The sequence below is a fragment of the Myxine glutinosa genome, chromosome 2 (assembly GCF_964187855.1).
Source record: "Myxine glutinosa chromosome 2, kmMyxGlut1.1, whole genome shotgun sequence".
NCBI classification, from domain to species: domain Eukaryota; kingdom Metazoa; phylum Chordata; class Myxini; order Myxiniformes; family Myxinidae; genus Myxine; species Myxine glutinosa.
The window spans coordinates 29533704-29552955 of record NC_136262.1 but is presented as its reverse complement, the minus strand read 5'-3'; the positions used below and the strand labels follow the sequence as shown (position 1 = coordinate 29552955).

Below are 19252 nucleotides of genomic sequence, written 5' to 3'. Positions count from 1 at the left end.
CTCTGAGGCCTTCAGAAAGAGGGTTGTAGATGCCTACGAGTCTGGGAAGGGATTTAAAAAGATATCCAAACAATTTGAATTCAATCATTCGACTGTCTGGAAGATCATCTACAAGTGGAGAAGATTCCAAACAACTGCGAACTTGTTCAGGCCAGGCAGCCCCACCAAGTTCAGCCCGAAAGCAGACCGCAAGATGCTGAAAGAAGTCTCTAAGAACCCCAGAATGTCATCACGGGACCTACAGGTAGCTCTTGCCACTGTTGATGTCAAAGTGCACGAGTCTACCATTAGAAAGAGGCTGCACAAATTTGATCTACATGGGAGGTGTGCCAGGAGGAAACCTTTGCTGTCCAGAAAGAACATCAGGGCAAGACTAAAGTTTGCCAATGAACACCTAGGCAAAGACCAGCACTTCTGGAACAATGTGCTCTGGACAGATGTCAAAGGTAGAGCTATTTGGCCACAGTATCAGAAGACATTTTTGGCGAAAACCAAAGACGGCATTTGACCACAAGAACCTGATACCAACTGTAAAGCATGGTGGTGGAAATATTATGGATTGGGGCAGCTTTGCTGCATCAGGGCCTGGGCAGCTCACCATCATAGAATCCACGATGAATTCTTCATTGTACCAGAGAGTGCTTGATGATAATGTGAGGCCATCTGTCGGAAAGTTGAAGCTCAATCGAAGGTGGACCTTGCAACATGACAATGACCCTAAACATACCAGTAAATCCACCAAGGAATGACTGAAAAGAAAGAAATGGAGGGTTCTAGAATGGCCAAGTCAAAGCCCGGATGTAAATCCCATCGAGATGTTGTGGGGGGATTTGAAACGAGCTGTGCATGCAAGAAACCCCTCAAACATCACACAGCTGAAAGAATTCTGCATGGGATAGTGGGCAAAAATTTCTCCCAGTCGATGTCATAGACTGGTAGACAGTTATAAGAAACGCCTACTTGAGGTTCTTTCTGCCAAAGGGGACAATACCACCTATTAGAGCCAGGGGTGTACTTACTTTTTCCACATGCGAAATTTGCATTTATGTTTATTTAAATTATATAATGGGCTACAAAATGTAAATGTTTCATGATATTTGTTATATTATATCACCTTTATCTATCAATATTGTTGAAATGAAAATTAAATAGCTGTATGTTGAAATATGTTGAAAAAGTCAAAACTTTACATGGGGTGCACTCACTTTTTCATGTGACTGTAAGTACACATAGCCTGTCAGATTTTTTTCCTCAAAGAAAAATGAGCCGACATTCCTGTTACGCCTAAGACTGCGCCAAACGTTCACTTTTGGACTGTCTCTTTGGACCTCATGGACTACATGTGGATTCTCCGCTCCCCAGATGCAGCAAATGTGTTTATGAAAGCGCCTACGTGTGAAATGTTGCTTCGGAGAACATGACCCGGTTCAGGTACTCGGGGTTGTTCTCCAGATTGTGGAGCACATGCATAGCATAATTTCTTCTTTTGATGTGATCATCAACTCTTAGCTGCTGAAGCAGTTGAAGCTTATGTGAATGGAACTGCAGCCGTGTGCACACGATTTTATGCACAGTTGAATGTGGAATTTGCAGTTTGTTACTGGCGTGACGGATGGACTTATGTTGGCTTCTGTGGAAGGCAGCATGTATGCGTTCAACATCCTCCAATGTTCTGGCCTTTCCTCCATTCCACCCTGCTGTTTTAGAACATGGCCAGTCTCCTCAAATTTCTTCATCCATGCAGACTGGTCTCTTCGGGTCAGTGATGCCTTGTCAAACATTGTATATGGAATTTTGGTTGCACCGTATGTGACTTCAATTCGGCCATCCATAACCCACCTTTTGCCTTTTCTTGTGGGGTCATCTTAATTCATTCTGATACACAACATAAACTAAGTTCAGAAACTTGGAGATATGGTGTGGTCACTGTCCAACTTTCAACATTCACAAATTTCTGCATAAAAGGTTATAAGACTTAAAAGTTGTTTCATCTCCATGTGGACACCCTGTATAATTTATTAGATACTAGGGCATGCCCATACTATATCTATATCTAAAATTATATCCCCCCCCCTCTATTTACATGAAATGGTTTGGTCCAAAGCGAACGGCTTGCGAGTACGGTGACAATCCCCCCCCTCTATTTACATGAAATGGTTTGGTCCAAAGCGAACGGCTTGCGAGTACGGTGACAATCCCCCCCCTCTATTTACATGAAATGGTTTGGTCCAAAGCGAACAGCTTGCAGAGTTTGGTAAAGAAATCGCCATAGCGTGCACAAAGCGCAGGAAAGCGAAAGAATCGCAAATTAGTTTTAATTAGTTTTAAAACATAGTTTAACGCCAACATAGCGGCAACATAGTTTGCCAACGTGAAATAAATGAATACGCTCTCAAATGTGCCGTCCGAGGCAGAGTCTGTTCGCCACGTTCGGCACACGTGATAACTCGCTGCTCTCTGATTGGTTGAATCGTTTTTTGGACATAGCTCAGTAACTACTTGTCCGATTAATATGAAACCTTGAAAAGGCACATCCTCGGGTCCCCAGCAATATACCTGGCAAGTTTCAAGTATATCGGACCCGTGGTTGTCGAGAAACAGCGGTCACAGACAAACAAACAAACATACACACAGAGATTAGTGGAATTATAGATAGATTGGAAATTTCTCTGTGCTCTTCATACTAATGTAGCTGGGCGGCTTAGCTAAAAAATTCGGATCGATTGTGCCTTTTCCCTTAAAAGCATGAAACTTGGCACATGGCTAGAATACCCGAAAAGAAAGATTATTAGTCCAGGGGGCATCCCCAATTTCACCCCATATGGCGACCATCTTGAAATCCAAGATGGCCGTCATACAAGACCTATTTTGATGAATATCTCCATAATTAGAACAGATATAAAAATGGTTGAAGTGCCTATACCTACATTTTTAGGGTCTAGGAATCCAATGGCAACATAAAATCCAATGGCAACATCTTTGAACACCCACAGTTCCAATACTGGAGTCTCACGATGGCATTGAAGAACAGCATCCTGACCTTTGTGCGCTCATTGAGGGAGGCTGACTTTGAAATGTACTTAGATGCTTTATGGGAGCTTCTTCCGTGGTTCTTTGCTCTTGACCATACGCACGATGCAAGATGGGTCACAGTCCATTTGCGTGATATGATGGACTTGCACAAGACACACCCTAAAGTTCTGGATAATTTCCGAGCTGGCATGTTCACGGTACAAAAGACCCAACGCAAATTTTCTTCAATTGCTACAGATCATGCACATGAACAGAACAATGCACGTATCAAGGGAGATGGAGGAGCTGTGGGTCTGCTGGACAATGCCCATGCTCTGCAAAGATGGATGGTTGCAGGTCCAGAGGTCTCAAGGGTGATTGAGTTTGAGACTGCACAGGAGCAACATGAAAGCAAAGCGCCATCACTGCATCATGATCAGAATAAAAGCACCCAGATGACCTTTGACAAACATGTCAGATCACTTGTATCAGTTATCGAGGAGCTAGGTAATCCATTTCTTGAAGAAACCGCTGACCTTTTGGTCCTTGACACAAAGGATATAGCAAGTGCATCAGTCGTACAAAGTGTGAAAGATGTGCAGAAAGTGGGAAAGGAGGCTCTGGAGTAATTTGTGCAAGAGAGGCTGATTGAACGCTCAAAGCCTTTGAATGATGTCGTCCCGCGCAAAAAGTTACCTCTGTTTGGCAGCTCATCAGTAACAGACCAGCTGACAGATAAACACAAGGTAGCCTCATTGAAGAGTGATGTTCAACTGTTTTCTCGCCTCTATATTGCCTGTCAAACCCGCGAGGGAAACCTGGATGAATTTTTCCGTCATGAAAATCAATCTTTCCCTCCATCTCTGTCCAAGGATGGGAAGCTTCGACCTGGTACAAAGAGAGACCTTTTGGACTGCTTAGAGGAACTTTCACCATCAAGCACACAGATGCCAGAGGTGACATGTCATACTTGACGGGGCAGTAATTGTTCAAAAGCTAAAGCCCGATGTTGGCACAGTCAAAACATTTGGCGAATATGCCGAAAAGGTCTTCATCCCATTTGTTTTCTCACAGTACAAATCTGCAACCCGACTTGATCTGGTGTGGGACCGTTACCTACCCGACAGCCTTAAGAGCATGACCCGTGAAAAGCGTGGCAAGGGGGTTCGCCGACGAGTAGATACCTCAGTTGCAATTCCTGGACAGTGGCAGAACTTTCTTCGAGTTGATGAAAACAAGCGTGAACTCTTCAGCTTCCTTTCCAATGAAACAATTAAATCATTTGAAGACCAGCGCAAGGAGCTAGTTGTCACACTTGATACAGAGGTTCTTACTGCTCCACCACGCATTGATCTAGAATCACTCTCCCCGTGCACTCAGGAAGAGGCAGATGGTCGGATGTTCCTACATGCTGCTGATGCAACACAGAGAGGGCATAGTAAGGTCCTCATACAAACTGTGGACACAGATGTTGTCGTGCTTGCAGTTACAGCATCCCAGAAGCTTTCAGTGATGATATGGTTACAATTTGGGACAGGCAAGAACATGCGATTTATCTCTGCACATGATATAGCCACAGCTCTTGGCCCTGAGAAATCTAAAGCCCTCCCCATGTTTCATGCACTAACAGGGTGTGACACTTCAGCGTTTAATGGGCGTGGAAAGGTAACTGCATGGAATGTGTGGGAATCATTCCCTGAGCTCACAGAGGTACTAGCAGAAATTTGCCACCAGAGCACAGAGATAACTGAAACCTGCATGAACGTCATTGAGAGATTTGTTATTCTGTTGTATGATCGCACAAGTACTGCTACTGACATTAACATTGTACGAAAGAAACTGTTTGCAAAGAAGGGCAGACCTGTGGAATCAATTCCACCAACACATGATGCCCTTGTGCAGCACGTAAAGCGGGCAGTATACCAAGGCGCACTATGCTGGGGACAAGCATTGCATGCTAAGCCTGATCTACCAAGCCCCACTGAATGGGGTTGGCAAAAAACGTCTGCTGGCCAGTTCAAACCAATATGGACAACACTTCCAGAGGCTGCAAAGATCTGCAATGAACTTGTTAAGTGTGGGTGCAAAAAAGGATGTACTGGTCGTTGCCGGTGTAAGAAAGCTGCACTTCCCTGTACTTCTCTCTGCGCATGTGATGGAGAATGCAGCAAAGACTAGAAAACCACAAGATGGCACAGTTACAGTCTGCGATGTCATATACACTTTTAATCACTGAAGAATGCCAACCTGTTAAGAGCATTTATATGCATTCCCAGTATGCATGATACTATGCAAAATTAATATTTTCATTTGACTGCTTCATATTTTATGTTACCATTGGATTCCTAGACCCTAAAAATGTAGGTGTGTAGGCACTGCAACCATTTAGATAGCTGTTCTAATTATGGAGATATTCATCAAAACAGGTCTGTTATGGCGGCCATCTTAGATTTCAAGATGGCTGCCATATACTATTGAATATTTTATGTTGCCATTGGATTCCTAGACCATAAAAATGTAGGTATAGGCACTTCAACCATTTTGATATCTGTTCTAATTATGGAGATATTCATCAAAACAGGTCTTGTATGACGGCCATCCTGAATTTCAAGATGGCCGCCATATGGGGTGAAATTGGAGATGCCCCCTGGACTAAAAATCTTTCTTTTGGGGTATTCTAGCCATGTGCCAACATGCTTTTAAGGGAAAAGGCACAATTCATCAGTTAAGCAGCCCCACTAATGGACAATACATAGAGACCTACTTATTTATAACTTAAATAACTACATCAGGTTTTAAAAACATTCCCTTTACCATGTTGCAGTGACACAAAGACTGTTGCTAGCACTTCAGCGACTTGTTAATTTAATAATCAAAAAAGATTTGCATGAAATCAAACACTGCTGTGCTGCTCTATTCGTAAACCAAAGGTGGCCATCCACAACAGCGGAAGTTCAGCCACGGGATGTGACACGTTTTATTTTTTATACGTATTCTAAGACTCTTAATGGAGATGTCAAACATACATCTCACACACATGGACACAGACAAATGCACCAGACAACGTAGGACTGTTAGACGAGACGAACACAGCCAATGAGATTGGGGGAAGTGCCATCACTTGTTGGGGCACTCTGGGTACAAGTGATGTCACAGCGATGGCGCACGTTTTTCAGTGGGGCATTTCCTTTTCCACATGCAAACATATGTTATGGATGGCAACGGATGGACTTATGTTGGCTTCTGTGGAAGGCAGCACGTATGCGTTCAACATCCTCCAATGTTCTGGCCTTTCCTCCACTCCACCCTGCTATTTTAGAACACGGCCAGTCTCCTCAAATGCAAGGGAACAGCAGATACAATTTTTTGGCCTTTGCTACGACTGGGTTGGGGTGTGAACGATCGACCCTCCCAGACTTTGAGCGGATGCTCTGTCGATCCATTGCACTACCGAGTCTGATATGCAGATGAAAAGGAAGTTAAAGATAAAATCGACCACATTCAGACCTCTCAAATGTGGCATAATGAACTTGGTAAAGTTTAGGTTCACAGAAGTAGATAATACACAAAAATATTGCATAGAAGAGCAAGAGGGGGGGTTAGGTTCTCACCCAGAATCTTGCTGCATTGCATACAAGAGAAACCAAAGAAACTCAGGCATATCTTCCTATTTCCTTCAACAGAATGTTGCACAATACCTGCAAACATTCCAATAGCAGTCAATCAAATGATAATCTTAAAATCCATTTATCTTTAAATCAAAGGAATCTGTGAATTAATACTGTGCAAGGAGAATGACAATGTCCACGTGAATAAAGCTTTGTAGTAATTATACTGTCGTGTCACCGGCGATTAAGACCGCCTGATGATGGATAACCGAACTGCTTTAACTCGTGAGGCGAGCAGCTGAATATATGGCGGTTAATTTACACATGCGCGGGAAGGAGGAAATAAATGCGAGGCGTTCAGCTGAACCATAAAACACGAGTTTATTCCCAAACCCACAACAAAAACACAACAAATGAAAATACAATGATTTAATAAAAATAAAGCACGGAATGAAAATGTCAAAATAAAAACTGAGGTAAATTAATTTCCTAACTGAGACGTCTCCTCACACTGACAATTACGAACACAGGGGAAAGATTAAATAAAAATGAAATGTTCCCTTTTGCTGGCCAGTACTTATCAGTGTGTAAATGGCCTTTTTAGGAGGTTGGCAGTGACGACACTTGAAACCACAGGCAGGAAAATGGCGACGCGTAGAACACCGCACACCAAAAAGTGCTCGGTCACGAGGCGCGAGGCAAGCACGGCCTGCATTCCCTTCTCATACACGGACTCTGCTTCGCACACCCAGAGTCCTTTTCACTGCAAAGGAATGTCCTGCTCCTCCACTGAGCTGTCCGTCCGCACTCGCCTCCTTTGTGAAAGCTAAAAGCCCACCACCACAAAAATGGCCAGTGTCCTCGAAGCCAAACGCACCAACGATGGCGAAGCCGCCTTGTTCGATCCCGAGCAGCCCAGTCTGTAAAACACCGGGATGACAGTTTATAGCTGGGTGAGGATTCGACCCTTTATTATATGGTTTATGTATTGGTTCTTACACGAGGCTCGCCTGGAAAAAAAAAAGAAAAGAAAAAAGAGAACAACAACCCGCACACACACACACTCGAAATATAAAATCAATGACGATGACAAATACCCCAGTAAAGGAAAATTTTGTACTTTACTCAAACAAGGCTACAAATAAATCATAAAACACACTCGAGTACACTCTGCACTATCCCCAAGCATGCGTTTCGGGTGTAGCCCCGGTCAAAAACTATGATTACAAATGTCGATGCCACCCATGATCGCTTTGCTTTGGGGAAAAAATGATTCAGTCTTTGCAGGCGAGTGAGTGTGCAGAGGTCCAGTCACCTCCTCCTTCTCTTTCCCCTCCTGGGGAACAAGGTGGTGCTGCAGTGGATGCACAGTAGTGGTGGGCGATACCATCGATTCTTTGTAATCGCGATTACTGATTACTTTTGCAAGGAGTGATCGACCACTTAGTCTGATTTTTGTCATCGTTTTTTTTTTTGGGGGGGGGGGAGGGCGGTTCGAGACGGGTTGCTGTTTGTTGTTAGAGATGGGGACTGCTTATTTATTGTAATCTTTGAGTTGATTTTTTTGGGAGGGGGGTGTCTTTTCAAGTTTATTTTTCAAATCATTGTTACATGTTACAATCGCAATGCAAGCTAGAGCTTCCAGGGAAGCAGAACTCAACTGAACTGACTGGACAACTTTAAAGTAGGTCAGTTGTCTGTACTAGATTTGACTTAAATGAAAATATGATACAATGTTATACTTTGCAACAATGTTGCAGAAATATAGTTGTGTAGATAAAAGGAAACGGGTGTAATTCGCTTTCAAAGTCACCCACCCCCACATCTTGTCCCAGTGAACATGCCCACAAAACTTCACAAGTGCAGTTTTGTCAGACGTCAGAAGAAGTTGCGGGGAATCCTTGTCATGAAAGTTATAGGGAAAATGTATATGTGTCAAGTCGTAGATTCGTTATTGCTAAGAATTCTGTATAAGACGTCTTGAATAATATGTTATGATTTTAATGTTGCTTATATGCTATTTTCATAAGTGAATAAAGGGCTTTTCTCTTCGCTTTAGTATAAATGAGAAATGCTCGCTTCGGTCGTGCTGGGCAAATGGTTTTTCGTATACGTGTGCCCTTTCACCTAGATAAGTCCGGTCGTAAAAACCCTCTTTGATTCGCAGATGGCGCCTCGAGCCGCGGGCTGGCGGACGTTTATACGCGCGTGGAATGTGTAGTTTCATGTAAATTGCTCGGATTGTAAACCTTTGAATAATGGTCTTATCTGGGCCAAGCATGCACTCTTCTCTCTGTGAGTTACATTTTCTGTCACCTCGGAGCTTTGAAACTACATCTGGTCCGAATGATAAGGTGCGTGCTGCACTCCCCCGAATGACAGAGCGGATAACGGTGGGGCTAGGGATAACGGTGGGAGGAACTCTCGCCAGTTCCTTTGTTCTCTCGGAGATTTTCTGATAATCGTGTTCCTATATAAGTAAACTGTGAATCTTTGCACACCAGGAAGGGCTGAACGTGGCATGAGGGCAAGTCGTGCTGTAGATGTTCGCCTTCCTCCGGATCTGTATACGTTGGTTTTAATAAAGACCGTCATCCTCAGGCTATTGGTGGAACTTCTTTTAAGAGCCAAGAGTTGTTTCTTGACAAAATGGTACCAGGAGTGGGGTGCAGCAAACGACAGTGACAGTCGAGGCGAATCCTGAACGATCCGAGGGGGGCTGCCTGAGGCCGGGACGCCGGTACGCTGATTCGTTTAAGGTGAGAATTGTTTTTTTTTATCAGAGGGCAATCCAAATTCATACCCCCCTCCTCGAACAGGCACAGTTCGTCTCCCCTGTCACCTGTATTGCCTGCGCTCCGGACAGAAAAGGTAAACAGAATGACGTGTCTTTGTTAAAGCCAGGATAAACATTAAGGGTAAAGCTAAGAATAGATTTTGCGCAGGATACCAGTAAGGACTTAACAGTAAGCTTAAAGTTACAGTTAGCACCAGGAGGGGAAAATGAGGTCGGACAGCCATATAGGTTGAAGCCAGGTGGCCAAGATTTTTCCAGGAAGGAACAGCCCAGAGACAAGATGGGGTATGCCATTGCATGCCAGGGAACGAAGGGCTGTGGCTAACTTAGAGGGCCATAAGAACATGGCCAGTAAAAGGATAACGCGCAGGTACCAGGTAGGCCGGACAGAAGGAAGCAAGCAACAGAGGTCCAGATAAAACAGGCCAGGATCTGGTGAACAAGAGAAAATAAATAGGCTCACAGGAAAAGACGGCCGTTGGTGTGACCAGGTGGTGTGACCAGGTTGGTGTGACCAGGTGACCACAGGTAGGAAAGACAGGAATGGTTTTTGAAATATTGAAATTTTAAGCATTGCAGCTATGGTTATTGAAGCTACACCAGACAGAGGACAAGTAAGTAAGCAGTTAAGCAAGTAAATCAGCGAGTGATGCCGCTGGACCAGATGCCAGACCAAGACCCCCCACCCCCCCAAGCCCTGAGCCCTGTCCCCGGGCCACAGGCGCCACCTCTCCCACCCCCGCCCCTGTTCCCCCAGGGGTTAGACCCCCAGAAAACTAGACCAGCCGCCCCCCAGGTTCACCTTAGCCCGGGCAACCCTTTTAGAGGACAAGAAATTAGTGGGGCGGACAGCGGGTTCGCGGCCCCAGAAGGGCTAGGAGTATTGTATTGTACCCCTCAGTGGAAGGGCTCACGGAATCGGAGAACCCACAGCCTACAATCGAGATGTGTCCCTTTAAAAAACCATTTGAAAGAACCAGATTTGGCGGCTATGCAGGAGCGGGTGAGAACCTTGCTGGCTGAACAGCCCGGTCACATACCGGAACTTATGCGTTTGTGGATACAAAATACAGGCGCAGATTGGCGGGACGTCTGCCACATGGGAAAGGCTGTATTGCCCGCGCGGGTGTGGGACCAGGCCAAAGTACACGCACGCTGGCCGAATGTAGCACCAACCCCGGCCCAGACCCTCGACGATTGGGGGGCCCTGGTCGACCTGTTGTTGGCCGGGGTACACACCGCACTAAGGCTAACCGACCAATTAGATGAAGCGGCCGAGCAGTGGGACATGGGCGACGATAAGAAGGCCGATGTAAAGGACGACATGTTGCAAATGCTTGCCCAGGAATCCATAAGGGCCCCCTCCCCAAAATTTGGAACCCACAAGGGCCCCCTCCCCAAAACTGGAACATACAAGGGCCCCCTCCACAGCCGCAGAATTGGGCCGTGCAAAAGGACCCCCCACCCCCCCCAAGACCTGAGCTCAGTCCCGGGGCTCTAGGCAACACCCCAACACCCCCCGCCCTGCCTTCCCTTTTTTTTTTTACCTCAACCCACCCCGTCCAACCCGTCCCAAAAATCCTTTTCCTTGAATGAGAGACGTAACATGAATGAGCAAAGATTGTACATGGGAGTGGCTGGAGAAAGGCATGATTTGAGTCGATCTGAGTTTCGCGCGAAGTCTGGGAGACTCACTGGTATATGAATGAGGAATGAATGTATATTGGGATGTTAATTGACGTGTGTATCTGGCCAATGTATTTGTCTGTATGACATATGCAAAGCAGAGGGTTTCGGTGTGAAGCTTTGTAAGTGATCTGCTCGACATGCGGGAAATTCAGGCCGGGAATGTCCATTTTAGCGTCTATCCGAGGGAACAGGCGAGGTCCTGAACTGAGTCCGGATTTTCATCTGTTTGGGAGTTGTTTGGGAAGCGAATTGATATAAATCGGGTCAGGAAAGCACTCGGAGTGCCCTTGTCGACCTACTGTTGATATGAAGCGGTTTCATGGAGATGGTTGCAGGATGGGCTGCTTTGTCTTTCGAGCGGCAGTCGGACGGAGGTTTGGAGTTTGTGGAACTGGAGGTTCAGAGTTTGGGTCGAAGTGTGTGTTTGACTGGAATCGAAGAGTTCATTCAATGGCAGATATTGTGGATTGTATGTGTGGGATATATCACTGAGGCAGCTCACCTTTAGAATTGATGTCATGTAGTGCATTTGGGGTCAGAGAGGTAAAGCGTCAGAGATCCTGTTTTTTTGCGATGTTTACGAGCTAGGGATGAGTTCCGACAGCTCAATGTTCTGACAGCTCACTGTTATGACGGCCCTCATTCGAGAGCGGCGCGCAGTTTTGGTTGCCACGGCTACGAGCCTCGCAGGAAACCGCGAGGCGGGAGTGTTGGGATTCGTGTGGAGGCACGAGGGTGCGCGCCAGGACGGGGGGCGGCGTGGCGTCGTCGCGTTGAGATGGTTGTGCCAGGTCGATCGGCGATCTCTGAATTTAAATCGGATTTTTGTCATGTGTGTTGTGAAATTAACGTCTATCCGAGAATCCTGGCGATGTTCGTTTAATTAAAGTGTGGTACAAACCTGTGTTTCCGCCGTGCGGCTCCGTGGAAGTTTGGGTAGAGTTATTGTGCGTTCGGGCAGGAGCCGAGCGAACCGCGAGTCACGTGTGCGCTGAATGGGGGGCTCTCGGTTTTGGGCAGTTGTCGTTGTAATTGTTGTTGTCAGGATGGGAAATAAGAGCAGTTGTTGTTGAGTTTGTTGAATTGGGTTCAGAGCATGAGATTTGCTCAGAGTGCCGGCGATAACTCGCCCACTCTCAGAGGAGGATGTGTGCCCAAATGCATTGTGGGTCATTTCGACTTTGCTGGATGTCGGACGTTCAGTTTCAACTGTCGGTATGTGGTGTGGCTTGTGCCAAGGTGTGGGCGCGAGGAGGATGTGGTTGTGTTTGTCTGTCTGTGGAGTTATACGGTTGTTGGATTCGTAGAAGCTAGCATTTTGCGATGTGGAGCCACGATAGTGGTCGTTTGTCTGTCCGGATGTGGAGTTCTTGCAAGGAACGGGAATGTCGCCGGACTTGTATTAGTTGTGGAATGAGAACTGGTACCACCTTTCTCCGTTTGAAGTTTGACCTTTTAAAGTTCATTTGACCTTTGTTCGAGATTTGTAAGGGAAAGAGGTCGGAGATAATTCACTAACCTTGGAAGAACGACAGGCTGTCAGTCTACTGGAGGTTGCTTTAACGGCAGGATATATAGGACTTAAATCTGGAGAATATCGGGACATTATATTGTGGGTTAAAACTGAAATCACGTACGTAATTAGTGAACAGAGAATATCGGGACATTATATTGTGGGTAAAACTGAAATCATGTACGTAATTAGTGAACAGAGAATATCGAGTTCTGTTTGTCGTTGTAATTGTCGTTGATGTCCCGATTCAGGGGTCTCAATAAATAAACAGACTTCCGGTGCCGACCGGAAGCGTCAGGTACAGTACGCTTGAGTTTAATTTAACCGGGCCGAGCACAGTGACGTGTGTGACCGAGCAATGGGGATAGTCATGGTAAATGGAGGACAATTGGGAAGATGCAAAGAGATGCAAGTAACATGAATTAAGTTGTGGTATCAAGAGGTGGGTGCTGTATATTGGTATATTGGTACACCAAGTAAGTATATTGTGGTTATTATAACTCGCTGATTATAGGGGGCGCCGGGTGCACCAAGTACAGATCGGGTTGCATGGTGGAGCAGGCGCAGGGTGGAACACCCCGTGTGGTTGGAGGTTGAAATGCAGTGAACATGCCCGATTTTGGCTTTGCGAGGCTCCGGATAGAAATTGGCATTTCGATGCTGTGGATTATATTGTGCCTGCCTGGAAAGGTGATGTCCTGTGCTGGGGCTGGCGACATGCCTCTGTTATTTGTCTGTCTGTCGGTCTGATTGTAAGTCTTTGGTACTGGGAGGGCTAATTGAGTGCTTAGGCGTCATTGTTCCATGGAGGCAGGTACTGTGAGTCACAAAATGTAAATGTAACACAGAGAGATGGACAGGACAACAATGGAGTTTATATGGACGGGTTTGGGGCAGTTTCAATCTGACGATTACAGAGTGCTTTGTTCTGTTCACGAAACATGTAAAATTCATGGAGTTGAAGTGGTTTGCAAGAAGGTAGCAGAGTCAGTACTGGGATGCAACCTCGTCCAGGGGTTTTGGTCCAGCCTGCAAGGAGTCCAGGGGCTTGTTTCAGGGCTGGGTCGCCAAAAATGGGATGCTGTGCCCATCTGGATGTAAAATTATCCATCAAGGACGGGGAATGATGTGCAGTGTGATTGGGTAGGAGGTAAAGGCCATAAAACACCAACCCCATGAGGAACGAAATAAATGGAGACGTCGACAATGGTGTCAGAAGTGGTGGTTGGGATCACATGATGGTTGGGATTGAAGAACAACCTACTGGGATTTCATGATGGGCAACAGTGTATGAGTGAGTAATTGTGATCTGTTTAAGTGTAAGAGGCGGTGGAGAAGAAAGGGGTGATGAAAAGTTATTTGTTTTAGTGTGAAGTAGGTTGGTTGCTTATTTGTCACAGTAAGATGAGAGTTGTGTTTTTAAGCTTGGTCTTTGAATGAATTGTTGCTTGGAATGTGTTGATTGGAAAAGTGATTTCTGATCGCTGATCCGATCTGGTTTTGAATTGTTTGATTTAATTTTGAGTTGATTGGAGGTAATAAGGATTTGTGTCGATTTCTTGATTTGAGTTGATCTGGAAACAAAGACAGATGGGATTAATGTGTATATCAGGAACATTTTGGAAAAGAAATATGACATTACTAAAATATAACCAAGCAATTGAGAGTTCTTGGGTTAATGGGATATAAATAAATGCATCTACAAGTTGATGGTTTATAAAAATTTAGTTCTGGATGATACTTAAACGATGAACAATGTTGGCAATATACAAAGAATGTGACTTGTTTTTTGGGGGGGAAACATGTGGTTTAAAAATGGTTGGCTAAGTTTTAAAGATGGAGATGTTTCGCAGAACTCTTATGATTATTTATATGAGTGGTGGACTATTCCATGGCGAAGCATTTTTCAGTTTATTGAAAGTTGGATTTTGTAAAATAATGGTTTAATATAACCACAGTAGAAAATAATATACAGATTTGGGACATTTTGTAAACTTTCGAATAATGAGAAGATTCATAAAATTCATTTTATTTATTTCATGGAAAATATTTGGGTTGCAAGTGGAGAAGCATGGTTGAAATTACGATCCAGTGGATGATATATATCCCAACACCATACAGTTTGATAACGTGTGACGTCTACATACCGGTGCCATTTGTATTCACTGGTGAGAGTGGAAATATGAAAATTGTAAATGTGATGATAAAACTAGGTTATTTTTATTGTAAAAAATAATAATAAATAAAAATAAAGAGGGAGTATCCAGGAAAAGGATGTTCAAGTGAACTTTGTGCTGTGAAAAGAATGTCGAGTTAATGGAAGTGTTTTGTTCGATTAATTTTGTTCAATTTGTGTTCAAATGATCAGTTTATCACAATTCATAAAAAAAAATGCATCGTATGAACCAGAAAGGAAAGGGATGGACAGAGACGGGCGATGTTTTAAGGTGAAAGAAGGCTGTCTTTATGATCTGTTTAGTGTATTTTTCAAAGGAGAGGGTTTTGGTCAATGATGATGCCAAGATTCCGGATGTGAGGGAAGGTGGATACTGGGAAACCATCGATGTTGGGGGCAAAGTTATGGGTGGATTTGGTGAGTGGTTTTGGGCAAACGAAGATTAATTTAGATTTATCATAGTTAAGTTCGAGGAAGTTGATTTGAAGCCAGAATTTTATTTGGATGCCAGAAAGGAGAAAGGAGATGCTGAAAGCCAGAAAGGAGATGCTGTTGTCTACTCTGAATGACAGGTGGTGGTATCCAGGGCGCTGAAGAGTTTGTTCACGTTGTAAAGTTTGTTTATTTATTTGTTTATTTAGTTTGTTTATTGTAGAGAAGAGTGCTTTTGGGATTCCGGAGCCAGAGTGGATAATTTGAGAGTAGTAGGTGGAGTAGAGGACATCTTTGCAGTGCTGTAGGTGGTCCTTGTAGGCTTGGGAGTGAACTGATTTCGGTTTAATAGGCACAAGCTGGTCTAAACAGGGTGAGGAGGATGGTGTGATTGATGATGTCAAAGGAGGCGTTGAGGTGAGGAGGATGAAAATGTTGAGGTTGCCGGCGTCAGAGGAGAGAGAAGGTCGCTGGTGACTTTGAGGAGAGCAGTTTCAGTACTGTGGCTGGAGCAGAATCCGGATTGGGATGTTTCATACAGGTTATTGGCAGAGTGGTGATGTTTGAGTTGAGTGGCCACAGCACGTTCCAAAACTTTTGACAGAAAGGGTAGGTTGGAGATGGGTCTGAAGTTATTTAGGGTGTCAGGGTTTAGTCCAGGGTTTTTCCAGAATGGGGGTGAAGTTTCACGAGTTTTTGGGGAAATCGGTATGTGAAGCTGGATTAAGTTGGAACTGCTTGATGAGCCATGGAGATGGATTGGGTTTTGTTGTTGGTTGTCTGGGAGTTCGGTTGTTGCATTGCCAAAGGTTTCTGTGTGGTGGACACACTCGTTGGCTGTTGTCTTGTGTGATGTGGATGGAGATGTATGTGGCTGTGTGTGGCTGCCTGGAGTCGGGAAGGCGGCTACAGTGGTTGATATTGGTTGTGGATTGTCCGGGGTGCTTCGATTTGCATAGGGGGTGAAGATTGGGATATTACATTATTTTAAGTAAGTATTGGCATGAGTAATTACATAAGTAATTATGAGTTATTATGAGTATTAGTTATGAGTAAGTGATTATTACCTTCGCAAAAGCGGAAGGTTATGTTTTGATCGCTGTGTATTTATTTGTATGTCTGTGTGTGTGTGTGTGTGTGTATGTGTATGTTATTCGCATAACTCAAAAAGTATTCAACCGATTCGCATGAAATTTGGTGGGATGATAGGTTATTATCCGGGAACCATTTGATTAGATTTTGGAATTGATCGGGTCAAAGGTCAAGGTCAAGGTCATGAAAAGGTCATGGATGTGATTACAATATCAAACTTTTGGCGGGATAGAATGGTTTAATTTGAAACAAATCTTCCCGCATGACAACGTAGGTGTGGCTTTGCTACACAGATCTTGTAGTCTTTTATTTTGGCAACAAAAGTAGCTGCGGCGAAGGTATGCGCTCTACCGAGTGCCCGTTCTAGTTTTAGTAAAGTTACATGTTTCGCTGTGTTGTGGATCTGGGGACAAGCTAGTTTGATGGGTACCCTGGGGTCTTCGGCGTGTCTATGTGTTTGGCTGTCTGTTACACCGGACTCTTGAATGGGTTTTCATGAGACGAATTTCAGACATAACAGTGAGAATCTATTTTGAGCGAATCACAGTGGGTGAGGAAAACATTGTGTGTGACCAGACACCAGAACTGACCAGAATTGAAATTGGAAGTAGACCAGGTTATTTCTATTATTTGTTTATTCGTGAAAATAAATAAATAATAGGGGGAGGTTAATGGAGGTTAATGGTGGCTTGTTTGTGTTAATTCTAGTTGAAACTCTAGCTGAAGTAATTTTCGTTTATTTTTATTATTTTATTGATTTTTTATGATTTTGATTGATTTTTTGATTTGATTTGAGATTTGAGATGATTGATTTTTATTAATTTTATAATTTTATTTTTATTGATGTTGGAAACAGGTAATGGGATGCTGAGAGAAGGATTGAATTTAATTTGAATTGGACTGGATTAAATGGGATTGAATTTAAAAATTGAATATTGGATAAAATTGGATCCACTTGAAAAAAGTGGATTAGGAAATTGGAGAAAAGGTGTTCTATGAAACTATGAATTGAATGAATTGAATCTATGAATTGGAGACCTGTAGACCAGGTGTTCCCAGGAGACTTGTGGACCAGGTGTTCCACCAGAGGAAAAAGACCAGGTGTTCGTGGAGCACTTCACCTGCAAGAACGCCTTGGAACCAAGGTGGAAGGGACCAGTCCAGGTGTTGCTGACTACACCAACGGCAGTCTTTTGCGAGGGCAAGACCTCGTGGATCCACGCCACGCACTGTAAGTTGGCCATACAAGCACCAGACACTACACCACAGCAACCACAGTAAGGATGGGCCTAATCATAGGTACAATACTATTGATAGCGACAGCAGCTAGGGGAAACTCCGATTCCAATAGATGCGAAAACGAAACCCGACACCTCACCGTAACATGGGGACAAAGAGTATCACTACCATGTTTCGAACAGAAAGCCCTGCACACAAATTGGGTGAACATAAATTGGCTAGCACTGTCGGCAGGGCCTGGACGCGTTGGCATGGTACTACAAAAGCAACGAGAGTTCCGGGAAAACGGGCAAGCTAGCATTGAGACCTTGGCCCAACCAGGATACAAATGGGGAACCCCTGATTTTAAGCTACAAACACGCACGCGCCTAGAGAAAGGCATGACTATGCAGGTCCGGTGCAGCGTCTGGACCCCAGGAGCGGCCAGTGGCGAAACTAAACACACACCATGCATCGAATACATACTCACGCCACACCCCCAGGATAAGGCCCCAAAGAGGGGGGAAAACACATATTGGAAAGTGGCCAGGGAGGTGGCAACAATTCAAAATAGGACACACTGCTGGTCGTGCATGCACTTTCCCCAAGCAGGCACCACAGGAATACACATGATAGTGCTACCTCTGTCCCTCAATGACCTCTGCTCACAACCTATCGATTCCCCATGTTTAGTCACCACGCTGGAAAGAGAAGGGGTTGACAACGGCAAGAGTTGCAATCGACAATTTAATTATCGCCCGTCAATGATTGCCCATGTGGCCGAGAGGCCTGCCCCCGTCTGGGTCAAACCACAGAAAGGGAGGGTCTGCCTCCAGGGTTCCGGCCACTTGCGTATGGGAGAATCAGAATGCGCCTACACTCTCCCCGGGAAGCTGGGACAAGGGAGCTCAGGGATTACATTACGAATAGTACTGCAAGATAAACACAACCACAACATAACGGCTATAACATTCTCCAGGGGGGTTAGTAGGATTAATGGGGTGGTAAAGGGACTCCGGTGCTTATCCACCCACCTGGTCCCACCCCATGGGACAATGTTTATATGCGGCGACAAGGCTTACCCCTATTTACCAAATAATTGGGGGGGCACATGTTATCTGGGTTCAGTCCTTCCTGACGTTGAGATACTGGATGAGCTAGACCCAAAGTCCTTGGACAGGCGTTATAAGAGGTCAGTCATGAACGAAGATGGAACCACTAAACTACACGGGAGCCTATGGGAAAAGGTGTTTGGTTTCTTCTTCCCAGGAGCGGGCACAGTCATGGATAGTTTCCGGATAGATAAATTGGCTTTGGCCCTAGAAAAGGTGGCAAACGACACCGCTACGGCTCATGACATACTATTGGATACGGTGATTCACATGCGTACAATGGTGATGCAGAATCGGGTGGCTTTGGACATGCTCTTGGCAGAGAAAGGAGGGGTATGCGGAATTATAGAGGGAAAATGTTGCACTTACATACCCGATCCATCTGAAGGAGTGTCAGCCGCAATAGTGAGACTAAGGGAAACTAGCCACGCCCTGACGATCGATCGGATCGCGCGCGAAAATTCTTATACATTTAGCTGGCTCACTGACTGGTTCCGGGGATGGACGGGCACCATAGTGAAGTGGTTATTGACCGCACTGGCTGTGATAATCGGGGTAGTAATTTGGGGGGCACTAATGAAATCTCTAGTCCTCCTCTGTATG

The 19252-nt window shown here is 44.8% G+C and overlaps 1 protein-coding gene across 1 annotated transcript in view; it reads left to right on the top strand.

The window, feature by feature from the left end:
* Positions 1 to 15693: 15693 nt before the first annotated feature.
* LOC137420616 (uncharacterized) overlaps positions 15694 to 19252 on the top strand; it is a 110999-nt gene continuing 107440 nt past the window's right edge. Inside the window, exon 1 of the mRNA XM_078773056.1 lies at positions 15694 to 17307. The gene's annotated coding sequence lies outside the window, so the exon portion shown is untranslated. The remainder of the gene's footprint in view (positions 17308 to 19252) is intronic.